The sequence below is a fragment of the Etheostoma spectabile genome, chromosome 12 (assembly GCF_008692095.1).
Source record: "Etheostoma spectabile isolate EspeVRDwgs_2016 chromosome 12, UIUC_Espe_1.0, whole genome shotgun sequence".
Classification (NCBI taxonomy): Eukaryota; Metazoa; Chordata; class Actinopteri; order Perciformes; family Percidae; genus Etheostoma; species Etheostoma spectabile.
The window spans coordinates 8,557,606-8,563,742 of record NC_045744.1 but is presented as its reverse complement, the minus strand read 5'-3'; positions in this window follow the sequence as shown (position 1 = coordinate 8,563,742).

Genomic DNA, 6,137 nt, shown 5'->3' with positions numbered 1-6,137 from the left:
TGATATACTAAACAGCTCAAACTGCCGTTGCGGCAGAAACTCTCAAAAGGTGAAATACAGATTTACACGGCGAATGGATGATGTTAAATGAGTTTTCATCTTAAACGGACTAATCTCTCTATGGGCCATCGTTTTTTACAAATGCCTTTTTCTCTTGGTTTGACCCTTTACCCTCAATTCTAAATGGAGAGGAGCTTCAAAAGCAGGGTGGCTTATACTGGGAACATCTTTACTCTCTGTCACAGAAAGTTTTTACAAGCTGTGTCCTTTTGAAGTCCATAGTCCAAGCACAGATTTGACTCAGGGGAGATTTTAGAAGTGTCACATTGGGCCTTATTGCCAATGAGTCATTGCTTGCCTCTTTTGCATGTCTCTTGTGGAAGGAAGAGATATATATATATATATATCCAGTTATTGCTGCACTAGATGAAATCAGAAAGGTTGATTTATGTTGGTATGCAGTCTGCACAATATAGAGCTAAATGACTTTTTAGGCTGCATCCATGCAATACGTTTCAAATTTCTTTTAGAGCTATAATCCCACCGTAATAACTCCCACACTGAAGGAGTATGAGAGTGGGAATGAAGCCGTGGATGCTCCACAGTTTTTTTGGATGCTTAATGTGTCGCAGGAGAATATGAATTTCTTTTTTTCTTTTGTTTTCTGTTTGTCCACGCAAGTATTTTTAGCACAGAAAAAAGAACAGGGCTGACTAGCAGCACAAAGAAGGACCCGAAACCAAAGCAAGCGAGAGGACTGCCTCACTCGTATTGTGTGCAATCTCAGACACAGACGGGCCAGATGCTGCCCAGTCCCAAAATGCCGAGGTAGGAGTGCAGCTTGAGGAAACTGAGATTCTTTTAATAATAAAATTAATAATAATAAATTGAATTTGTCAGCGCTTTTCAAGAACCCAAAGTCGCATTGGCACAGTTTACTGTCAAGAATAAGGTTACTACCTACAGTATGTTTTCTATCATCTTATTGGTCCAACTGTTTTTGGTACAGCACTGTCCAAAACTGCTGCCAGCTCAGTAGGGTTGGGTCTTAACCTTCTGATACACAACATATTCAAAACCTCTTAGTGCACAACACAAGTCCAAAAGTATTTTCAATTGTATGTGATACATAGAAGATATGTAAGATATTTTAGACTTAATTATTTCATCACCCAGAGTTTTAATTATACATTCTTTAGTTTTCTTTATTATTAATATATACATTTTTCTGGCTTGTTATAGATCATATACATCCAGTTGTAAACAGAAAAAACGTAATAATAATTTCAACTACTTTAAAGTAGGATTCTTTTCTTCTTTTGATAGGGGGGGGGTTAGTTACATGGTTTAGATTGGTGCATAGACTCGCGTACTCTCTGTTACCAACAAGACTCAAGAGAAATGCAGTTCAAGTCCCTCTTGTGCCCTTCTAGTGGAGAAAATGTGATACAGGGCCCTCTAGGGCAGAGGTTCTCAATTTCTTCAGGCAAAAAAAACCCTAACAAGATAGAGAATACGACCCCCTCATGGATGTCCCTTGGAATAATTTGACGTACTGTAGCCTATTTCTTATACACCTCTTATAGTCTTCGTTGTGTAAAAGAACACAAGAGAAATGTATTAGAAAGATATATAGTATGTCATGGAGTGCACCAGACGGACCTGCATCGAACATATGTCAGATTCTAGGAGTTATAGATTTGTTAGATTAGAAAATAATTCTGATGTACAAACCCATGTCCTTCTTGTGAAGAAAACACGTTGCAGTGCTTTACAGTCTGCTCTATATGCTCCACTTTTAATGCTTTCTTTGTGCTGCTGGTACCCTTTTTATTTTTTTGCCCTTTAGACAGCCTGAGTCCACCACTGGATCCATTCAGAACCACAGCAACAGACATCTGTTACAACAGGTAGTAGGTGAGAACTAGTATACTGTGTATATATACTATTATATTGTAACATCTTTATAGCCATAGAACCACATCTTAACAATATGATGTATATGCAAATGAGGTTTCTGATGTAAAAACAACAGCATTGTGATAAGTTTTGTAGAAAGGTGAAATAGGGACCTAGAGTGGAATGGTCTGCAAAAGATATGGTCTTTATAGAAAATATGTAAACTAATGAGTTCCCTATCAAAATTCTATCTTTTTTTCACCCCCACTGTTGCACGTTATGGGATGGTGATACAAAAAATGGGTTTTTATTCATAACTTAAATAATCTAACATTTAAACAAATGTGTGTGATGTTAAATAACAACTTAATTGAGGAATTCTTGAAACATTAAGTATTAAATTGCATGACAAAATCATTAGCTCGGGTCACTTTTGACCCATGTTGTGTATCAGCAGGTTAAAGCCACTGGCTTTAAGAAACAATGTTTGGATGTTTTTGTTATCCTGCAGTGTAGAGACTATTTCTAAAGGAAAAAAAGAATAAATTAAACTAATTTCTAAAGGAAAAAAAAAAAAGTAACAAAAAGACAGATGAAGACAGCAGTGCCAAAGCTAAGAATCCATAAACTCTTCACATTATAAACAAACAGAAATGTATGCCAAGATGGATAAATCATCTTCATTAAATCCTTAAACACAGAACTACGAAACCACTTCATTATCAGTATGCAGAACATACTGGAAGTGGTTTTGGTCAGGTGCACAAACAATAACAATGCACAAGACAAAGGCACAACAATGCAAGGGTGCCTTTTTATGTTGCTGTTTGAATATTGTTGTGTCTCAGCAAGACAGCCAAGAAATATGAACATGCAGTTTATATGCATAATACAGTTGTATCTGCATGCACAGAGACAGGTCCAGAGCCTAAATAATAAATGTATGTTTTAATGGAGTTAAATAAACACTTAAAACCATTTATTAATCCATTACTAAAGGCCCCATTTTGAAAATAATATGTATTTATTACTATAAAAAAAGGCAGAGGTGCTATATAAATACTGTAAAAGTATCAAAATGCTCCATCCACAGGAAAATGCACACAGCCCATATTCGGAAACTGTGCCTTTAAACGTGATGTCACAACTATAACTAATATATAAGTAAAAGAAGGGCCTGGCTGCACAGACGGTGCAAGTACAGGAGTGGAAGAACCCGGAAATTCTGACCAATCAGAGCAGACTGGGCTTTTTCAGGAGGGGGGCTTAAAGAGACAGGCGCTTAAATGGAGCGCTTCAGACAGAGGGTGAATACAGGGTGTTATAACCAGACAGACAGTATGAGAAAAATAATGTTTTTAAATATTAAATCATGCAAACATAGTAGAAACCCAAAATACAAGAATCTGAAAATGAGCATAATATGGGTTCTTAATTTAATTCCCTACCTTAAAAATTCAGAATATTTGTGACATAATTTATACAATGTCTAAACGACTAATGACTCCCTTTACATCACGTTTCCTTGTTCAATAAGAAAGCCAGCACTGTAACAATAACTAAACGAATTCTGATTTAGTGTTTAATATGATAGAGGTGATGCCCACCATTAACACAGAACATAACAATTTAGCTCATTATCTTCATGTATGGACACCACAGCTGAGCCGGTCATTATAAATGCAACTCCACGTGTACGTTTCATTGATTTCCTTGATTTCAATACGAACTACAAATTGTATCACTGCAGATGAAAATGCATTTTGGCTTCAGACCCGCTTTACAACCAGAGTAAAAATACATCAATAACAAGGTATCAAAGGACTAAGACATCAATTGGATATGAGGCAGGGATCAATAATTAATTTAATATAACACACCACAGTTTGAGATCCGTTACTGCCCATTAGTGTCTTAAATAGGAACCATAGAGATGTCATTAAGACACATTAGTGTTGAAATGACTATGCAAAGCCAATGATTTCTTGGTGCAGTTGGATGGGAGCTATGTCATTAAACATTCATATGCAAAACAGGCTTTCAAAAGAATCCTAACCCCATTTCTACATAAAGAATCTAAACATGTTATTATAACACAAGACAATCTGCCTGGAAAGATTTTGAAGTGTGAATTACTAGCGGAGGATATTGCCACCCTATCAAAGAACAGCAATGCACAATGATAAGGTAGTATGACCTTGTTATCCCGCCGTCTCAATGTGAGCTCCAACACCATTACTGGCATGATATGGGGATCAATCACACTATATAATAAGAAAGAGGTGAAGCTTGTCTCAGTCGTTCACCTGATTTCCTCTTTTACCTGCACCTCTGTTCTATTTTTTATGTCTGCTTTCTGACTCACGCGGCTGGTTTATAGTTTCATTGTACCACAGTGGGTTTTTAGCAATAATCCATATGTCTTACTCCACATTTCTGAGTTTATTTGTAGACATTTTCTTTATTGAGATGCAGGTGTCATTTTGAGACCTAGAGCAACCTGTCATGGTTTATCTACAACGTACTGTGGCTTCCAGTGGCAGGTCACCAATGAGTCCTTGGAAGGAAGGACACTTGCACACAAAAAAACGCAGATATTAAGAAAGAAAGCGGTAACTAGAATTTGCAATAAAAATTCAAATCAGGGTATCTAACTTGGGAACTATCTTCTCTGGTAAAATGATCCTGCATGTTCTGTGTGTTTGGCACACATACACAAATGTGTGTACTATGTATATTTAATGTATTATACAAAAGAAGAGAGAGAGAAAGAGAATACCTGCATACTCATTTAATCTCTTTTTAATCGCTTTAAAATGAGCCATTGTACAACACAGCAGTTAATCTGATCTCCAACTGAATGCACACAGTGAAATAGCTTGAAGTACACTGTAGGCATTCCATTTAATAAAGCACATTGTATGCATGAGTTATTCTAAAATCCTTACCAAACAGTATCCAAAAGGTAGGCGTAAATATTTCTCTTTATTTATTAGTTTGTTTGCTTCTTTGCATATGTATTTCATATTTTGCAAAGCCTCTGCTTCCTGTCCTGACACCCAAGAAGGACCTGAGCAGAATGATAATCTCTGCAGCTGATGAGCACGTTCGGAGGAGCATTGAATAACACACGGGTGGCTATCTATCATCATTGCTGGACTATTGGGCACAACCTTATCAAGGACGACATTCATGTTTACACTGGAAATTACCTCAGATGAATATATGATATGGCTTTCTCTGGTGCATTGCTCTCGCTTCACTGATAATAAAGTGTTATAGCCATAGATGACATGGGACAAAACATTGTCTTGAACCACTGACTCAATGTCATAAGGAGAAAAGCATACAATGCATCATTAAAAATGCTTGTAGCTATGGTTGCATGTAAATACAGAAAAATAACTACTTTAGATGCAGATGTATGTCTTCATTATTAACATGCATTTCCCATATAGTAGGTGTTAGTATTAGGGTTAAAGTGTCTTCATATGGTTTAGAATTACCCACATGGAGACGCCCACACACTTCCCATGGCATTAAGTCTATCATGATGGGACACTCAGATTGTGAATGCTAATGATGGAATTGCAAGAGCAATTGTACATTGTCACAATGTACAATATGTTGAAATGTTTAGACTAAATTATTTCATCACCTACAATATATTGTGACTACATGAATAGTATGATCTTCAATCTTCTTCAATGTGGTCTAGTTGGAATAACAGTAAGGGGGCCATGTCAACACTACGGTCATAAAACATGACACTAAAGCTACATTATGGAAAGTGGTGGAATGAAATGAAATAGGACAAAATAAATCTGCAAATGGGAAAAATGATATACATATCTACATTGTTGTTGTTTTTTTACACAACTTTAACAATTTAATAAAACTAACTCCAGATAATGAGTTAACAATTTAGACTTTCATTGACTCACAAATGTGTATTTTTCAAAAATGTGGTTATTTATTTCCTATTTATTTATCTACTATTGGACACTACATAAGTAATTACCATGGGCATCAAGCAGTGTACAAAGGCTATTATCTAAATGGTGTAATTGATGTGAGAATCGACTGGCTACATTCCACCAGTAGCTCTGCAATGTTTGGCAGGAAAAACACATTGTCATCTACAAGTACTTGACTTGAATCTTCCTCTGAGGTTTGATCATTCACCATATGAAGGAGAGAGGAGGACTGAGGGCCCTCAAGCAAAGGCACTCTCCTCT